Genomic DNA, 12,042 nt, shown 5'->3' on the forward strand with positions numbered 1-12,042 from the left:
CCTACCGCTTTCGGCTCTTTACCGCCGATCTCTGCGCTTGTGGCCCCCTGAGTCCTCGGCTCCTCCGGCCGGCTGCAAGAATCTGTCGCTGAAGTCCAGCCATCTAAAGGCGACGTTATCACACCGGGCTGTTCTTCCTCCGACTGTTGGAGTAGATTTGCACACACCCAGCAATTTTTGGGAAGGAATTTGACATGCTGGAGGAAAATGATTGACGTCCAGCATGTCGAATGGCATTCTATGTAAATTATTGAGGAAACAAAATAGTTGACCACAGTTTTTTTACGGCGGAAAAAGGTGCTGGAGGTGAGCGACAGTGCCGATGAATTGGAGGTTGGAGGAAAAATAGCCCAGTGCGAACGCCTGAAGACGCCCGTCGATGTTTACAGAAGAGTTGCCATCAACACTGTCGTTGCTGATTGTTCACGTTTTGTTGATTGTAGTTATCCTTTGTTATCACCACTTCTGACTTGGGGATATTTCCGCGGCGGTGGTCATGGTGACGGTGGTTCGAATCCTGCCGCAAGCAAGTTGGACCAAGTGCATGGTTGATGAACCTCCACGTTATGACGTCTTCTGTAAGGGCCACCGTCCCAGCCTCCTGATCGGGGGGAGTTTGCGACGTTAAACCGAATCAATAATTAATTAATGAATGGGTGTCGCCGGGATAAGGCAGCGGCCGTTCATTAATTGTCTTTCTTTTCGTGGATCGCAGCTCCATTTTCTTGCGATGGTTGGCGGCGCGCACTTTATTTCTATTTCTGACCCTTGACAGACGATTCTATTCAGCTGAGTGTTGGGCTGTGACCGAGGGTGGCCATGGCTAGACACCCCCCCCAAAAAAAAAAAGGGGAAATAGATTAATCAAATTGGTCCTGATCGATCAGTCTTGGTGTAGTCCTGAGTCATTCCTCAGATTAATAAGCTTTTCCCGTCTCTTCTTTACCTCCCCTCTTCTATCCTCTCCTTCCCCTCTTCCCTTCTCCCTCCTCTCATTCTTCCTCTACCTTTCCTCTCCTCACTTCTTCCCCATTTCTCTTCCCTTCTCTCTTCCTCTCTTCTCCCCTCTCCTTCCCCTCTTCCCTTCTCCCTTTGCTCATTCCTCTTCTCTCTTTCCTCTCTTTACTTCCTCCCTATTTCTCTTCCCTTCTCCCTTTTTCTCCTCTTCTCTCCTCTCCTTCCCATCTTCCCTTTTCTTTTCTTCTCTCTCCTCTCCTCTCCTTCCCCCTTTCCTTTCTCCCTTACCCTCTCTACGCTTCTCCTCTCCTCCCTTCCCTTCTTTTTCTTTCCTTGTTTCCTTTCCTGTTTTGCCTTCCTTCCCCTCCAACAGCTGTCTACCGGCAACGCCCTGCCGCCATATTCACTCCAGACCCTCCCCCTCCCCTCCTCTCCTCTTACCGCCCCTATCCCCCCCTCCCCCCACATGCACACCGAGCGATGAGTGGCGTGCCTAACTAACTAGCTAACCTTTCACGAATGAGCAGGACTCCACTTCTTCCTACTCTCTTCTCCTCTTCCTCTTCCTTTCTTCCTATTCGTCTTCCTCCTCCTCCTCCTCATCTTCCTACTCTCTTCATCATCACCTTCCTCCTCCTCCTCCTCCTCCTCCTCCTTCTTCCACTTCTCCTTCGCTTTTCTTTCCCTCCTATCTTCTTCTCTTCCTCTCCCCCTCTTCCTATTCTTCTTTCTCATCTTCCTCGTCTTCCTACCACTTCTCCTCCTCCCTCATTTCTTCTCTTTCCTTTTCCCCTTTCTTTTCCACCTTCCTCCTCTCCCCCTTCCCACTCCTCCTCCTCCTGCTTTTACTCCTCCTCTCCTCCTTCTCCTCCTCCTCTTTCCCCCTCTTTCCCCCTCTTTCACCACCACCTCTTGCTCCTTTTCTCCCTCGTCCTCACTTCTTCCTGCCCTCATAGTTTTCTTCCTCGTCAACATCCTAACGTTGGTTCAAAATAAAAGGAGAATGAGGAGGAGATGGCAGGAGGAAGAATGAGAAAAGGAAAACGAAGAAGACGAGGAAGAAGGAGAAAGTGGAGAGGAAGGCGAAGAAGGAAAAGAAGAAGATCCTCTTTGATGAGAGATGGTCCCCAAGGTCCCCAAGCAGTGTTAAGTGCAATCTGCGCCTCGGTTGAAGTTTTTCCCTGAATTTATTGCACATCACGCTAGACGTGCTTCGCTAACTACTCTCCCCGTGACCACCCGGGGAATCCAGCGAATCTGGAATTTTTCCCATTTCCTTTTTTGGCTTGGATTGTGTCAAGGATTAATTTATCACTTCGTCTTAGTACGTTGAACATATCATTTTTTTTTCTGTCTTGACTCGCGGTAGACGATTTTATTAAGTTAAGGGAATTCCATGGACAACAAAGTTCCTGTTACCCCCAAAGTCCGCCTCTGAACTGAATAACGATGTCGCATTTGCCGGAAAAAGTATCAGGTATGTCACTTACGAAAACTATCACTTAGTCAACATGCTGGCAGCCATTAAAACGCGCCCCAAACTCCCCCCCCCCCACTTTCCACCATACAAATAATAATCTTACCGAGTCTGATGAAACCACCGTCTTGAGGTACATTTGTTGTTGAGTTCCCAAAGGGGCCGGCCGGTCCTGAAATGGACCACTAATATTGAACTCAACATCAGCCGTGTTGAAGAAGCTAACATATCACCCAATAAAGAGAGGGAGACAGACTCCGCGACCAACGTTCTATTCCTGTTTATTACGACTAGGTAATGATACAGTAAGATAAATGTTGTTAACCCTCACATCATGAAAGGCATCAATTCAACGCCGCAACATTCGACGTCAATGTAACCTGCAAAGGTACTCTTTGTGCTTACTGACCTAAATGACCTGAATGACCTTTGCGTTCAAGGTCACGTTGTGTAAGCGATATGAAAGGCGAGATTTAGAGGTGCCAAAGTGATAGGCCTTGGCTGGCACACGGGCGCGCGCGCGCGCGCACACACACACACACACACACACACACACACACGGGAGTGACTTAGACCCACACGCATGCAAGACACGAGCCAAGACGTGCCTGCGTGAAGCAGCGCGTGGGCGTGGGCCTGGCAGAGCACGACCAAACCTGCTCTGGCGCTCAACGGCGCGACCCGATCCTGGCCTCGGAGGCCTGAACAAGGCGTTCGCTCGCTCGCTCGCCATTGGCGCACTTCTTGGCTGCGCGCACCGACTCTTTTATGGCCAAGGTCGTCCTCCTCTTTGTAATGAGGTGTCAGTCGCCCTCGGTTCGCGAAATCTGCAATGCTGCCGACACCCGAACCTAATCCAGGGCACATCTTTCGTTGTCGAGCACGTCATATGATTCTGTTCAATTAATTATCGATCAAAACACCGTAGTCATTCCGCGCGGTCTCTCTAAGTAAGACCTCGCGCGGCCGCCCTCCGTCCCAAGCAACTCGTGAACTGGCCCAGCGCCGAGAGGTCTTGTGGGCGGCCCTTCGTCTCCTCCGCCCCGCCAGGGTTTGTCTCTTGTGGGATCACGTGTGGCCGCCGGACTCAGACTCACGGAGCAATCAATCGCTGGTGTCATAATGCAAGAATCCTCCCGGCGATAGCAGCCCGAAATTCTCAGAAGACTTGACTTGGCACTAGAGACGTCGAGGCCTCTCTTCAAGTTAACCATATATCTCACGATCGTGCAGCACAGACGACCTGAAGATTCTGATCTCAGTTCTCCATCAAAGCGGCAGAAGCGTTGAGGCCGTCTTCCGCCCACAGCTTCGTGATCCCAATGCCAAACCTTCGAAGAACTGTGTTCCTTCATCATCAAACTGGTTCGTTTGCGAATGTTAAATACTTTTCCTTATATGGTTGTTTTCACATTGGTATGGAAAATGTTAATTCTGGTTTATCAACATTATCGCTACAGAGGGCTTGGAAGCGAAGGAAACAGATGGACGGCAGACAGAATAAACACTAAAGTGCCCGTCCAGTACACGGATGGGATTAGTAGGGATTTAAGGAAGAACACTGAACCTAGTTAAGCGTGTGACCCTTAAATGGATGCTTGTGATTATACCTTTATGGGTTCAGAAAGGGTATTCCCAGGTGTGAACGGAATCACCTGGCGGCAGCTGGATTAATTAAACGACTAAAGTCGTAGGGCGCAGCCAAAGTGGTCGTTAAGATGCTTTTTAACCCTTTCGCTACATTTAAACTTTCCTCAGTTGAATAAAACACACGCACACACACACACACGCGCGCACACACACACACACACACACACACACACACACACACACACATATATATATATATATATATATATATATATATATATATATATATACATGAAAAAATAAATGGATAAGGAAGACAGGGCCCTTGTGCTTGTGTACCTGCGTATTTTGGTGTGTGTGTGTGAGTGTGTGTGTGTGTGTGTGTTTATGTGTGGGTGTTTTTTGTGTGTACTGTATGTGTGTGTGTGTGTGTGCGCGCGCGCGCGTGCAGGTGCAAAACATTAGAATCCCGAACGCGCTAACTGGGGGGGGGGGGAGTGTACTGCAGCAGCTGGGGATGCTGAGAGTACGTTGTAAACCTTATTACATGACCGTCGCTCAAATTCTGTAGAAAACGAAAAGGGAAGAAAACAGCCCCTACACGATCAGACAACACTGTTCAGCAATCTTGCCTGAGCGCTGTAAGGATCGTATTGATGAAGCCAAGCAAAGGGTACAGTAGGCTCGAACCAATCTGTTGTGTCAACGATGTTGATCGTGTAGGGGCCGTTCAAAGACGACCCATGGCATTGGGAGATGGGACAATGTATTTTCTGTGTGTGGGCGTGGGCGTGTGTGTGTAAGTGCAAGTGAGAGGCACCGGTTCACACACACACACACACACACACACACACACGTGTTTTATTCAACTTTAGTCGATCACGAGTCCAACACGTGATCCAAAGACCAAGTGAATACACACACACACACACACACACACACACACACACACACACACACACACACACACACACACACACACACACACACACACACACACACACACACACACACACACACACACACACACACACACACACACACACACACACACCCCGATCCCTGGGCCAGATCGAGAGCCAACTGGATCGAGGTGAGGAAAAGTGCTACGTCACGTCGTCGTCGTCGTCGTCGTCGTCGCCGCTTCCTCGTCTCTCTTGTTTATTTGCCGCAACTCACCCCTCCCCCTCCCTCCGCCCTCGAATTACATACAGTTGGCGGGCGGCCGTTTTGTTCGTTTTCCAGGGAAGAAACTCGCTCCCCTTCATCTTGGATTTTTGCAGCTCTATTACCACCTTCATTCCTGTTTTGAGTCCCCCATCGCATTTGTGCGACTGTGGACATTGTGTGTGTGTGTGTGTGTGTGTGTGTGTGTGTGTGTGTGTGTGTGTGTGTGTGTGTGTGTGTGTGTGTGTGTGTGTGTGTGTGTGTGTGTGTTTATGCGTGTGTGTGTGTGTGTGTGTGTGTGTGTGTGCGCGCGCGCGAGCGATCGCCCCTGTGTCAATGTACGTCTAAGACTGAGCCTCTTTTCATCTTCCGTATTTATCTTGGTGCTCCAGTGTTTGTCGTGTCCTTGCCCGTCTTCTTAGTTTTGCCTGTGCGCGCGCACACACACACACACACACCAACACCAACATTTTATCACTCTCAGTCACTGCAAACATCTTCTCACCCGTCTGTCTGCTTGTTTGCTTGCTTGCTCTCAAGTCTACTAGCCAGAGTGTCTGTAGATCCGGCTATGGTACTCCTCACACATCCCAATACAAAAATGTCTTTCAGGCACAATGTTTATATAGAAAAGAGTCGCTCGGTTCACCTCATGGAAGAAATCTAGCGATATGACGTCATTTCGTTAGTTTTGTTAAGAACCAGACTGACCTGTTGTTGTTGAAACACACACACGCACATACATAAATGTATACGTATACACATATATAGATGTATACACGGACACATACATATATGTATGTATATTTTCTGTGTAAGTGTGTGATCTTGTAAAGGTCATGATCCATGTGGATGTGCTTGCATGCCAGAGATGTTGTCGGTGGCTAGGGTGAGCCTTCGCTTGCACCCAAAATATGTTTCATATCATCGTTTTTTACAAGGATAATGTGACCTTTTTCTGGGCTGCCTCCAGTCCCAAGGGTAGGGTGGTGTGCGTATACATATACTGTATATGTGCGTTCAAATTGGTCCTGGCGTCAGGGCCCCTTGCCTGTCTGTCTGTCTGTCTCTCTATCCTTCTCTTTCTCTTTCTCTCTCCCTCTCTCTCTCTCTCGCACTCGGCCAAGTGCTTTTTATCTCTTGCCTTGATGAGGGTGATGGTGCGAACGTCACTTTGCATCTTTATGCGTGTACTCTGTGTCTCATTCTCTCTCTCTCTCTCTCTCTCTCTCTCTCTATGCGCGTGTGTGTGTATGACTGTGTATGTATAAACGTGTGTGTATGCGTATATGCGCACACGCGTACGTCTGCAATTGCACATGCATGTACATTGCTTGCGAGCGTAGTTTCTGCGTGTTTTCTATCTTGCATCCATCTGGGAGAATTCCACAAACGACCCACGAGATGTGAAGGGGTGATACAACGGCTGCTCTTTTTTTTTTTAGATCGGTTCACAAAATATAGGCAGACACACTGCATGTATGTGAGGAGTCAGTCGTATGTCGCATTCCGTTAGACGTTCCAAATATAACTTTAGTGCAAAGAGTGAATTAAAACAAACACAATTATAATTTACTCATTGGTTCGAGTTCCCCTGACTGGAAAACCGTGTCCTTTAAGGGGTTATCACACTGGGCTATTTTTCCTCCAACTTCTATTCGAATAACTAGAATATGACTTTGCTTACAGAGAACTAGACTTCTCTAAGAGCGTTTCAACACGATGTCTAACATTCATCTAGGTTTACATCCTCTTAGTTTATCATTCAGCTTTGTTATGCATGACAGAAACATAATATAATTTGATAATTGGAAATTTGAAAAATAAAATATTGTAATCGAAGTCATTGTTATTCAAACGAATTCTCAACTGTCGGCGCTGGTGAAGCCCGTGGAAGCCCAGTGTGACAACCCTTTTAAGGCAAAGATCCTTGGGTCCCAACAGAGTTCTCTCAAATAAGAAAGGATGAAGTGATGATATGCGAGTGTCTCTGCCCGTTTCTGCATCCTATATAAAGTCGCCATCTTGAGCCAGCTCTGCTCTGCAAGTGGCTTTGTTACAGGAACCTTAGATAAAGATATAAACGACCTTAATCGCTGGTCAAGGAACTGGACGGGGTTATTTTGCGTCTCTTGTTGCTAATAATGGACCTTGAGGGGCTGCAGCTCGTCGTCGTCGCGTGAACACGACCTTGGGCGGCGCAGGGAATTGGTCATGAGCATTTGTGGCAGGAGTACATGGCCACCCTCTGCAGCTGTGTTTTGTTTGTGTGTGAGTGCGCGCGCGCGTGTACATGTACTTGCCTTCAAGGAAGGTTACGTTTATTTGAACACAATGTTGTAAGCGTTTGTCTATTGAAAAAGTAGGTACATTTTTTGTGAACGTCGCTTTTCAAAAACATTGAGCCAATTTGCTCAAAGCCGTTCGAGTGAAGATCTTTTTTTCTTATTATACATACTTCTTTCTGTTGCCTCAGTTTTCTAAAAATGTCAACCCTCCTTGGGCCCAGAGTTGAAGCGTTATGACGTCATAATGTAAACAAACATGGAGGGGGCTGAGATGAGATTTTACGCCTGGTTTTGCCATTTGAATTAATGGAAGCAGAGGGTTCTCAACAAGGGAAGGAATTTCCGGGTCGTCCCCCATCCTTTCGGGTTTAATTTAGAGTCCTGAGATTGGGATTTTCAAACTCGGATATATCTGAAGTATTGGTCTTTTTGTAAAACATAATTGTACTGATTCTACAATGTCCACAATCAACAGGACATCACGCTTTGCAATGTCTTACGTTAGATTAACAATAATTATAAATATTTCATTCTCTAAGTCAGATAGCCTTATATATAATAAAGAAGATGTTCTGCCACCGAGAGCCACTGAGTTAAAATGTGGCGATATTTGTCATGCGACTTCTCTCTTTAAAGCCATTTGCTGTGGGCCATGGACCAAACCTTAAAAAAAAAATCCTTCCAGTTTGCGTGTTCATGGACGTCCAAACCGTTATTGTTATTGTCATTATTGTAGAAACTGTTCTTGTTGACGCTGTTCTCTGTTCTCGTTATGTTCATTTTGATAGGGTTTAGCGTCTTTCTTGTTATGGTCCTATTTCTTGACACTGGTGCTTGTTGCCTCTGTCGTCGTCGTCGTCGTCGTCGTCGTTGTCGCTGTCTCCTCCTCGTCGTCTTGTCGTGTTTGATGTGCTCCCGAGGGTCTTCAAGCGTCTCTCACTGTCTACTCGTCGTGTTTTTGCCTCCCTTTTCAATGTTACAACCTCATGTAATGACGGTTTATTGTAGTTTAAGCGTTGAGGTCCCGCTGAGGCCTGACTTACTTGAACATGAAGCAATTCTTGTGCATACTGTCCCAACACATCTTGAAGAGTTTTGTTATTCTTATTTCCATATTTCTAGATAGTACACAGAACGTCTTTTTTCTAAAACAAATACATACATGCATTCATATATATATTATATATATATATATATGTATATATATATATATGTATATATATATATGTATATATATATATATATACTGTATATATATATATATATATTTATGTATATGTATATGTATATGTATATGTATATGTATATATATGTATATGTATATATATATATGTATATGTATATATAAATATATATATAGATATATATAAATATATATATATATATATATATATATATATATATATATATATATATATATATATATATATATACATTTAACAACCACAATGCATTCTAATTCTAAGCCTTCAATATCGGGAGACCCGATGGAGGCTAACATGCAGAAATTTAAATGCAGTACTGTCAAGGATTCGAACCCGGCTAGCGTATGACAACTGCTGTAGTGACTTATCGATTACGCTATCAAGAGGACGACAGTCGGAATTATTTGATCGACATCACCGTTACTGGTGATTCTATTCAGGTATGACAACGACGATAAGTCCATCATGGAAACTTACCAGCCTAACCACTAGCTACAAGTTGCCCTGTTTCTCTGTAGAAATAAGTACGGACAACAGTTAGCAGTCAACTTAGCTCCTCGGTAAGTAGATTAACTTCCAGATTGGAGAATTTTATAGGGCCGATAGCACAGTCGGTAAGGCGATGGCGCCGTGATTTCACGAGCCCGGTTCGAATCGGGGATGACAGTCGGAATTATCTCACCGATATCACCGTCACTGATGATTCTATTCATATATATATATATATATATATATATATATATATATATATATATATATGGTGAAAGACTGGAGGAAGTGGATAGTTTTAGATACTTGGGTGCGAATGTGGCAGGAAAGGGAGGAGTGGTGGTGGAGATAGAATGTAGATTGTGAGAAGCAAGAAAATGCCTTGGTGGATTAAAAAGTGTAATGTGAAATAGACATCTGGGAATGGATGCTAAAAGGAGGTTATAAATGATAATTATTTTGATAATGACTCTTTGAAGTCGAAATGTCGAATTTGTTATTAAAATGGATAAATTTGGACAATTGATTTTCCATCACCCTCCCAAAGTCAGAACTATAGTGAGGAGAATTAAAAATATTAGGAAGATAAATAATTGTGACAATGCTGTCATGTTTAACTCAGTGTGTATTAAGGAGAACCTGCGCCCTAAGTATACGATATATATATATATATATATATATATATATATATATATATATATATATATATATATATATATATATATATATATATTGGTGAAGCGTGGCAGGAGATTCTCTCTAAGGCATATTCTGTTAAAAACGACAGCAAAAGAATTATTAATTAACTTTTTCCGTGAGCTCTCAAGCTTGCGAAAAGTAGATTTCTGGTAGGGGGAAAGGGAGTAAATCAAATTTCCAAAACTCATAGGAAACACAAAAGTTATAATGAGCACAAAAATGCATCACAAAATGAACAAAATACATAAAATTAATACAAAAATACAGCAAAAACAAAATACAAGCAGAACAAATAAAATATCAAGACATTTCGCAGATCCTTCTGTACCCATATATATATATATATATATATATATATATATATATATATATATATATATATATTTATATATATATATATATATATATATATATATATATATATGGGTGAAAGGTAATGCAGCAAGACACAGTGCTTCCACAGAAGTATCCGACAACAGGAGCTGATTTACCCCTACAGCTTGATTACATGGGGACTCCCCCCCCCCCCCAACCAACTCGAAAAATTAACACAACTAACGAGGACATCACTAAGGGACGCGTCGTTTCCTCATCCATTTACGACCTTCCCCCATTTATTCCCGTCTTTTGCACACCTCCTTCTTGCTCGACAGACATTCTTCTTGCATTTGGTGGCTCCTTTACTCCGGTCATCCACCTCATTCCTGGCCTTCCCCTCAAGTTCACTCCATGCACATCTGTTTTCCTGATTCTTTTTTGCGAGTCCTCACTCTTTTCTAATTGCCCACACCATCTCGGCTCTTTTTGACCAACCCTCCATGCAGCTTCCTTTTCCAGCGACTGCCTTGAGCGCAGTGTCATCCGCAAACAACAACTGGCTCACCTCCCGCTTCCCTTTCCTTTTCACTCACCATCTCCGAACACGTGCCTAGCATCATTGTGGTTACTTCACTCACCACCCCATCCATATGCACATTGATTAGCCATCGTGACAATACACGACCCAGGGGCAACCCACCTTCACTTAAAACCACTCTCTCCATTCCTGACCCTCATATAAACTAGTGTAAAATATTTTTAATTTCCTCAACAGACTGCGTCTTATTCCATATATTCGCCACATATTACGTAACACCTCCGGTAAGCCTGGTATTTCCCCAAGTTACTCCCTCTGTTGCCATCCTCATCATTTCAATCGTCACGATTAATACCTTTCTATACGCTTGATTGATTACACTTAATTGAATGATCCAATACACACACACACACACACACACACACACACACACACACACACACACACACACACACACACACACACACACACACACGACGCAGTGCTGTGGGAGTACCTCACTTGACCACTGATTCAGTGATCCAAATTCGAGTTTCACTTTCCGAAAACTTGGAAAGTTGGCTAGAAAACCTGTATTGTGCAGTCTCTCATAAAACAGGTTCATGTTGTTCACGATAGGAAATCTTTCTACGTAAAATGCAGTGTTTTCAGTATTCAGTCGAATGTAAACTTCATACTTTGGTGGACGTTGCCACACCCCTCCCCTGCCCCCAGCCTTGATCCCCCGAGCAAGTATTATATTTAACACTCTTAGTCCTACCGTGACCTACAAAAGCTGTACCCGTTGGCCCTGCTCAACAACCTCCACCCCACCCCACCCCACCCCACCCCACCCAAAGCTGGTATCTTGGGGCCAGTCATGCACAGGAGGCCATGCAGTCATGCCAGCGAGTGTGCATGCTGTACTCAAAGGGACATGGTCAGCAGACGTGGAAACATCGAATACAAAGGCAGGACCTGTCAATGTGAAGAAATGTGCTCTTAAACGCCGAGGGTTGGGAGGGAGCTCCCCCCCTCCCCCCATGCTGAATAAGCTCATCTGAACGAGCCCTCCTATATTTCGAGTAACTGTCCACAAAACGAAAATGAATCCATTCTAAGATCTCCCCACCCGACCCCCTGAAAAGCCCCCACCCTCTCTCTCTCACTCTCGCCGTTGCCCTTCCCCACGCGTACACCCTACCCCCCACACCCCCGCCCTCGACACTCTCATTATGCACCCAGCAGCTCCTATCCCAGCCGTGTTTCTGTCTCATCCCTTCCTCTTCTCCTTTTTTCCGTGTGCCACAGTTAGTAGGTATCCTCCATCCGCAA

The 12,042-nt window shown here is 44.8% G+C and overlaps 1 protein-coding gene across 4 annotated transcripts in view; it reads left to right on the top strand.

Annotated features, from left to right (window-relative positions):
- Window positions 1-12,042, top strand: part of LOC143038961 (uncharacterized) — a 216,601-nt gene that overhangs the window by 91,053 nt on the left and 113,506 nt on the right. For 2 of the 4 annotated variants that reach the window (XM_076208792.1, XM_076208795.1), the window contains exon 1: window positions 3,120-3,799. The exons of the other annotated variants lie outside the window; for them this stretch is intronic. The gene's annotated coding sequence lies outside the window, so the exon portion shown is untranslated. Of the gene's footprint in view, window positions 1-3,119; window positions 3,800-12,042 lie in introns of those variants that run through there. 4 annotated transcript variants of the gene reach the window in all.

Source organism: Oratosquilla oratoria, chromosome 25 (assembly GCF_046742065.1).
Source record: "Oratosquilla oratoria isolate Oo_2021 chromosome 25, ASM4674206v1, whole genome shotgun sequence".
In the NCBI taxonomy this organism is placed as follows: domain Eukaryota; kingdom Metazoa; phylum Arthropoda; class Malacostraca; order Stomatopoda; family Squillidae; genus Oratosquilla; species Oratosquilla oratoria.